Genomic DNA, 9,204 nt, shown 5'->3' with positions numbered 1-9,204 from the left:
GATGCTTTTCAAAACGGTCCATAAGTCTATGCTTGGCCTTACCACGGTAGTGGAAGTCACATTAGGAGCCTCATCAGTTTAGGACTCTGGGTAGTGGTGAGGGAGGAGGTGCAAGAGCAAATGTTACACCTCCAGTTGTTGCAGGGTAAAGTATTTGTAGTCACAGAAAGGTGGGTGAGGAGGGATGATAATACAAAGGAGTCATGGAGGGAGTGATCCCTGCAGAATGCAGAAAGAGGTGAAGATGGGCAGATGTGGCTCTTTGTGGGATCTAACTATATTGGCAGAAATGATTAAAGATATAGTGTTGAATGTGCTGGGTGATTCGTAAAAAAATAAGGACAAGGAAAATCAAGTTCTGTTTGGGGCCTGGGGTACAGTTTGTGAGCAGAATTCTGAGAAATGGACATGACTAAAGTGGAGGGAAAGTAAAAACACAAAATGCTGGAGAAACTCAGTAGGTCAAACAGTGTCCTTTATATAGCAAAGATAAAAATACAAAGCCAACATTTTAGGGTTGAGCACTTCATCAAGGCATGGAAAACTGATGGCACATTTGTTTAAAGTGAGAGGGAAATGTTTGAAGGAGATATGTGGGCCAAGTTGTTTTTTGTGCCTGGAACGAGCTGCCATGGTGGCGGGAGGCAGTGGGGGGAACAGATATGTTAATGATGAAGTGGCTACTATTTTGACATGAGAAAAAGCAAGGGACAGAGAGAAGTATATCATGTGGAAGCAGCAGAGTTTAAGTTTAGCTTGGAGATCATGTTTGGTTCAGATACATGGACTGTAAGGCACGTTCCTCTGTTGTACTGTTCTGTGTTCTACATTTAGTCTGTTACACCTGGCAATGAACAATTTAATTCAATAAAATTTAATTCAATTCAAAACAACTTAATTTGTTTCAGTTAAATTCAATTAAAATGAACATTGCACAACCAGAAGCTTCTTGGAAAACAAGGAGTTCTGCAGGTGGAACATTTCCATCAAGTTTCCACCTCCTCTTCCTTTATCTGCATCTCCTTTTCCTTGGAAGTGTCCATCAAGTCATAGAATCTGAACTTTTCACCTTGCTTCTGTTACAACCATAGAACATTACAGCACAAAAACAGACCCCTTTGGCCTTTCTAGTCTGTGCCAAACCATTTTTTTTGCCTAGTCCCACTGACCTTCACCCCAGTCCATGGCACTCCCTACATCTCTCATCCATGTACCTGTCCAAATTATTCTTAAATGTTAAAATTGAACCTGCAGTCGCCACTTCAGCTGACAGCTCTTTCCTCACTTCCACCGCTCTCTGTGCGAAGATGTTCCCCCTAAACTTCTCCCTTTTGACATTTAACACATGTCCTCTGGTTAGTGTCTTATCTATTCTCAGTGGAAAAAGCCCATCTATGTTTACTCAGTCTATCCCCCTCATAATTTAAAAAAAATGTTTTGCAAATCTCCCCTCATTCTTCTATGCCCCAGGGAATAAATTTCTTTCTTTTTCAATTTTTAAAAAAGGTCATAATATACACAGGATAAGGAGAAAAGAAATAACACAATTAAAATGGCATGTCCAAGTCTACATAATACAAATATATATAAATTCCAAAGAGTGAAAATGTGACATATTAGAAATAATTCTCCTAACAAAGAAAACAAAGATAAAGAAATAATTATAAAATTATATTAAAACAAAACAACTAATCTACTAAAAAAAAAACCCTGCATAATTAAAAACAACAACTGAGCAGCCTATCCCAAGGATTTGTTGAATAGTTTAAAACATAGTTGCAGTCCACACCTACAGATAACAAAAATGGCAAGAATGATATTACATCTGGAAAGGAAGAGTTAAATCATAGGATAACACCAGCTATATCCCATGAAAGTAATCAATAAATAGTATCCATGTTTCTTCAAATTTTATAGTTGTATCTAAAGTATGACCTGATTTTTTTTCTAGATTTAAGAAAGACAAAACATGAGAAAACCATTGAAATAATGTTGGTGAATCAGTCTTTCCATTTAAGTAAAATGGCTCTTTGAGCTAATAGTGCAGAAAAAGCTATAACTCAATATGTAGAAGTAGGTAAATAAGCTACATCTGTGATTCCAAAACGAGCTGTTAATGGGTTAGGTTGGAATTGAATAACCAGTATCATATTTTTCCAATATTTTCTAACATGGGACATGATACGAGTCAATGAAGCCACATCAATATTGCACCTATCACAAATGGAGTTCATGTTAGGAAAGTTGCAGGCTAGTTTATCTTTAGACATATAAACTCCATGAACTATTTAAAATTGTATCAAAGAATGATGTGCACAAAGTGAAGAAGTATTAACTAGTCTAGTAATTCTTCCCCATGTTTCAGATCATGTTAAGTTAAATTCCAATTCCTATGTTTGTCAAATATTATCCATGGGAACTGATCTCAAATTTAATATGAGTGTAAACAGTACAAATTAAACCGTTCTGAAAGGGGTTTAACCAAAACAAAATGTTAAGTAAATTTAATTGTTGTAATATTAGATAATTAGACATTACCGTATACAGGAAATTTCTAATCTGTTGCTATCTAAAAAAAATGAGTGTATGGTAATTATATTTGGTAGAAAGTTGTTCAAAAGACATCAAACCACCATCAACGAATCAATCTAAAAAGAGATCATTCCTTTAATCTTCCAAATAAGGAAGGTTTGGTCAAGAGTAGATGGTGTAAAAAATAATTAAGGTATATAATATTAGCCAAGGTAACATTTTTCAGTCCTAAAAACCTTCAAAATTGAAACCAAATATGTAATGAGTATTTAATAATTTGATTGAAAATATACTTACTGATCTTAGATAGTTTAAAACAATGGTTCTCAACCTTTTTATTTCCACTCACATACAATTTTAGGTAATCCCTATGCCATAGGTGGTCTGTGAATTGCTTAAGGTGATATGTGTGTGGAAAGAGAATGGTTGAGTACCATTGGTCTAGAAGGTAATGCTGGTCCTAAAAAAGAAGCCAAGGAATAATTCTGGACAGATTTCAATTCCAAATATACCCAGAGTGGATAATTAAATTTATCAAAATAATAAATCCAAAAAATCATATAGCGAATATTAACTGCCCAATTTTAAAATCTCAAATTTGGTAAGGCCTTGCCACCATCCTTCTTAGTCTTCTGCAAATGAATCTTATTTAATCTGACCCCCTTACCATTCCAAATACAAGATGAAATCTTAGAATCAATATTATCAAAATGAGATTTCAGAATAAAAATTGGGACAGCTTGAAATAGGTATAAAATTGTAGCATTAATATGATCAACCAAAGGCAAAGTCAGTGGGAACCATCTAATAAAAGATATTTTCACAAAATCTAAAAAAGCATAAAAATTTAATTTAAACAATATTAAAATTTCCTAGCGATTTTAACACCTAAAGTAGTAAAATTGTCTAACAATCTTAAATGGCATATTATCATAAATAGGATCATGTGTGTTTATTGGGAATAATTCACTTTTATGAAAATGTAGTTTATATCCAGAAAAACTCCCAAAATTTAACAATGAATAGAGCATCGCATGGACAGAATTAGCATGATCTGAATATAGACTAAAAGGTCTTCTGCATATAGAGAAACTTTATGTAATTCATCTCTTCTACTAATACCTTGAATCTCATTTGAATTATGGAGGGCAATTGCAAGGGGTTCTAATGCCTGATTCAAAAGTAAAGGGCTGAGGGACAGCCTTGTCTAGTAGCTGAAAACAATTTGAGTGGGGAAGATTTTTAATTATTAGTAATAACTATGGCAGTTGGTTTAAAATAAAATAACTTAATCCAGGAATTAAATCCAGAATTAAACCTTTACGAAATTTCAAACAATTATCTCCATTCAACTCTATCAAAAGATTTCAGCACATCTAATGATACTACACATTCTGAAATCTTAGATGAAGCAGAATAGATGATATTCATTGGTCTTTGAACATTAAAATGGGAGTATCACTGTTTAATAAATCCAGTTTTGATCTTTTCTGATAATATAAGGAAGAATATTTTCTAATCTATCAGCTAAAACATTAGAAAGAATTTTAGAGTCAATATTCAATAGTTATATAGGTCTATAAGATGCACAGTAAAATTGATATTTATCTTTTTTTAAAGAATTAGGGGTATTGATGCTTTATAAAATGACTGTAGTCGAGATCCTAAATACCTCACAAGTATGAGGAGTAAGTAAACTACTAAAATAACATATAGAATTCAATCATATAACCATCCAAACCTGGTGTTTTATCAGATTGAAAGAAGAAATAGCTATAAAAATTTCCACTGATCATCCAAGAAAATCTTAGGATGTAAATAAATTTTAAAAATTAAAATCAGCTGAAAATTTGGCTTGATATAAGTCTGAATAAAATTCCAGAAATACCATCATTTTTACGCATTTTAATAATTTGTCTCCTAGTTGACACAGCTTTCAACTGGCCAACCACCTGATTTATCTCCATGCAGATAAAATTCACTTTTAGATTTCATAAGATGAACTTCAATAAGGTAGGTTACAAGAAAGTTATATTGTGTTTGCAGTTCTATTCTTCCCTTATACAAATCTATAGTAGGAGTTGTTGTATATAGTTTATCAATATCTTTAATCCAATTGGATAGTTGAGAGAGTTTTGCCTAAGTATGTTTCTTTAAGCCTGCTGTATAGGAGATAATTTGTCCATGAAGATAAGCTTTAAATGTGTCCCAAAATAGTTAAGTTAAACATTCCATCCATTGAATTAAACTGAAAAAATTCTAAGATTTGATTTTTAACAAACCCTGTAAACTTTAGGTCTTGTAATAAGGTAAAATTAAATTGCCTTTGCTGGTAGCCAGAAGTGATATCAGAGAGCTCCACAGAGAATTTCAAAGGCGCATAATCAGAAATAGGAATTATGTCATATTCATAGTAAATCTTCTCTGCATTCTTTCTGTCTTATTGATATCTTTCCTTTACCCAAAAGGAAACATCAAAATCAGAACACTATTAAGAAATTCAATGTTGACATCCTTCAAGACATCAACCACTGAAAAGAGAAGTTTGAAAATTAATCAAAAATCACTTCATTATTCACTGCACAAACTACAGGCCTGAATCATACCCTTGAAGCTAGCTAAGAAATTTCTCTACTGATAGCAAAACATGAGAAGAATCATATGACTGGTGAGGAATTGATTAAACCCACAATATCATTGTTTTTTTAAAGCAGTTCTGCAAAAGAATGACAAAGATATCTAAGCAATGCCACTGAGTAATAGTTCTGTCTGCAACAGAATAGATGACATGTATCAAGACATTGAAAAATAGCTTATTGAGAAGTTGAAATCATGAAAGTTCTCAATACAACTGGATGTATCCATTATGAGGCTCTATTATTGGCATATATGAGATATATTGATCAGGTAGAGTTTCAAGAAGAGATGTTGTTTGTGAATCATCAGAAAGAACCACTATTGCAGTTGATATCTACAGCAAGCTCAAAAATTATTTGGATGAAAATGAAATACCAAAAGGAAATATGTTGGTTGTGCATTGTGTTATCCACCGAGAAAACTTAAACCCCTTTCACACTTGGAAGTGATCCCAGGAATCAAATGCCAATTGGCCTTTAAAGTGCCAAGTGTGAAAGCAAAATGAGCTCAACAACAGCATCTACAGATGCTGGCATTGCAATCAGGCAAGTGTGAAAGGGCTAATTGGATTGTGGGATTGAAATGACCCAAGTCTTTGTGTGAGTGCAGGAAGAAAACATTAAAATTAAGGTATAAACTTTGCCATGATAAAGTCATAGAGGGAGAGAAAGAGGAATTAAATAGCAATAGTGGACAATTTTAAAACAGCGTGGTAAAATTGGTAGTGCTATAGTGCACAATTTATAAAGACTGTGGGGAAAAAAAATAATGGCAGTTTGCACCTGGGCATGTGGTTGAAAGAAATTCTGGGAGGGAAGGTCTGCCATCATTTTTTTCACCCATGGTAGTTATAAATTGTACACAAGAGCGCTATTTACTTTCCCACCCTGTTTAAAAATTGTTTGCTATTACTATATATTGCTTGCACTTTCCCACAGTTCCTTATAAAGGTTTATATAGTAGGCACAACAACAACAGGAGCGAGGGGCTCATACTGAGCTGTACGTAAAGCTTAATTAAGTTATAATAATGTGATTAATTTTGTTCAAATATAAGATCATAATACATTGATCAGGATTTAGAGCAAGTTCACCATCACTCGATGCATCATGATGTCATCAGTAGAAAGTAGAACAGTCCTAACCCCGGGGTTGACTCCTTGAAAGTGTGAAAGTGTACAGTGTCCAAGTTGGGAGTGGTCAAGTTTGAAAGGCCAAACCCCCATTCCTATTCCTGGACACTGATCAGCCAATTTAGTGGGATAGAAGTGTGAAAGGGGTTTAAGTTGCCAAGAAAGTTTCCCTTGTTCTACACGTATTCTGTGATTGAGTATTCTGTGATTGAGTGTGTCAATGCCATCAAAGCTAATGCCAAATGTGAATGTCTGTTTAAACAGTTTTGTGTTGATAAAAATGCAGAAGATGCAAGATTATTGCTTCACACTGAAGTAAGGTGGTTGTCAAAGGGATACTGCTTCAAAAGGTTTATGAACTGTTTGATCTCCTTGGCGAGTTTTTGAGGGACAAACCTGAAATGAAGCTTTTGATAATAACGGATGGCAAAGCTTATGTGAGTTACTTGATGGACATTTTTGAGAAACGAAGCACATTGAACAAGCAACTCCAAGTGGCAAATATGACACTCATTAATGCAAAAACAAAGATATTTGGATTCATGATATTTCTAGAATTATGCCAAAGGAATATTACTTCAGTCAATTCTATTGGTTGAATAAGAGTGAGGTAACTAATGCTGTTACAAACGTCATTGTTGACCATTTGAAAATTTTGGTTATTGAATTAAATGATAGATTTTATGATTTAAAGGCAATTGATTTTCCTCCTTGGTTAACTCAGCCATAGCAAGTTCCAGTGCAATACTAGGAGGAGTTATCTGAGTTGCAACATGATGAATCTGTGAAAACTCTGTTCAAAGTGAAAGGAACCATGATGTGGCTGTCTAATGAGATCAGAAAAAAAATACCCAAACTCAACTACTTTAGTAAGGGAACTATTGATACATTTTCCATCATTTTATTTAGTAGAATATGGCTTCAGTGCTGTTAGTGATTTGCTACAAGCTAAGACAAACCGACTGGAAATTACAAAACATATAGATTTAAGGTTGAAACTAACAAAACAAATCCCTCAAATCAAAAAAAAAATATTTGAAGCTAACGTCAGGAGCATGGTTCCCACTGGAGTAACAATTGTTGAATGTTCGTTTGAGATGGTTGATATATTGAAGTAGTAGATGAATATGAAATATGTGTTCTAGTGTATTTCTGACCTTAATTACATTGAAATACACTTGCAGTAAATGATTTAACTAAAATTTCTTTTGAATACATAACATTTTTCCGCTAATGGTGGGGTGTATCTTTTTTGAAAAATCAAAGTGGGTCCTAAGGCAAAAAAAGGTTGAGAACCATTGCTTTAGAGACTCAGCAATTGTTACCATCTACAAAAGGAAAGGTGATCGATCTGAATGCAGAAACTATCATGGAATTTCCCTGTTAGCCACAGCAGGAAAGATCCTCACCCACATCAAGCTGAGAAAATCCTTCCAGAGACACAAGATGATTTTGGACCACCTCATGGAGCAATCGATGTGATCTTCACAACGCGACAACTGCAAGAAAAATATTGTGAGCAACATCAACCTTTGTATATGGCATTCATCGACCTCACCAAAGCCTTTGACTCTGTATCAAGGGAATTCCTATGGGATGTCCTATCCACTAATGGATGTCCTGAAATGTACATTTGAATCCTGAGACTCCTCCATGGCAGCATGTTTGCCACAGTCATGATCAGCAACAGTAGAAGTGAGCCTTTTTAAGTCAAATCTGAAGTAAAACAGGGATGTGTGATTGCTCCAGTTTTGTTCTCCATCACCTATCACCTACATTATCAAGGATGATCTACCCCCAGAAATCAAAATTGTCTACAGAACTCCTGACAAACTTTTCAATCTTGACCGTCTCAAGCCCAAAAACAAGTCATCCATGAGTTCCCTCACTGAGTTCCAATATACAGATGATAACAGTGTTGCAGCTCTCTCAGAATACCACCTACAACATAATCCGACTGCCTTCAATCGTGCTTTCAGAAAACATGGACTTACCATCAATTCCAAGAAGACTCAGATCATCTACCAACCATCACCAACTGAGACCAATCAGATAGATCCATCAATTCAACTTTGCGAACTACCCTGTAAAATGTGAATGACTTTTTGTATCTTGGAAGCAACCTCTTCCAAAGTCAACCTTAATGACAAGATCCAATATCATCTTAAATGCACTGGGAGAGATTTTTGATGTCTCCAAATAAGAACCTTTCATGATTATGACATTCGAACAGACATCAAAATGTTAGTGTACAAAGCAGTGGTGATTCCAAAACTTCTGCATGCATTGGTAACTTGGACAACATACCAATGACATCTGAAGGCATTTGAAAAGTTCCATCAATGCTGTCTTCAAAACATCTTCAATATCAACTGGGAAGGTAGAAGAACTAAAGTCAGTGTGCTAAATGAAGCAAAAACAACAAGCATTGAAGCCTATATCATTAAGAGCCAACCAAGATGGAGAGGTTATGTTGTTCAGATGGAAGATGAACATCTACCGAAACAAATCTTCTACTCCCACCTTAAAGAAGGCAAACATAAAAGAGGCAGACAACAGAAGAGATTCAAAGATGTCTGACAATCCAACATGAATAAATATAACATCAACATCAATAATTGGGAAGCCAATGCCAAAGAAAGGAAACTCTGGCAAACCATCATCCAAGAAGGAATAGGTACTTTCAAAGCCAACAGATGTGTAGAACTAGAAGAAAAGAAAATAAGTAAATGGAAAGAGAGCCAGCAACAACCAAAGCCCAACCTGTCATCTCGAACTACTTGTCCTGAATGCAGAAGATCTTACAAACCCAAGATTGGATTCATAAGCCACTTGAGAACTCATAAATAGATCAACAGAATAAAGTCCATCATCCACAAAGGAAAGCCATGATGATCTTTCCT

The sequence above is a fragment of the Narcine bancroftii genome, chromosome 1, assembly GCF_036971445.1.
Source record: "Narcine bancroftii isolate sNarBan1 chromosome 1, sNarBan1.hap1, whole genome shotgun sequence".
Lineage (NCBI taxonomy): Eukaryota > Metazoa > Chordata > Chondrichthyes > Torpediniformes > Narcinidae > Narcine > Narcine bancroftii.
This window is presented reverse-complemented; position numbering follows the sequence as displayed.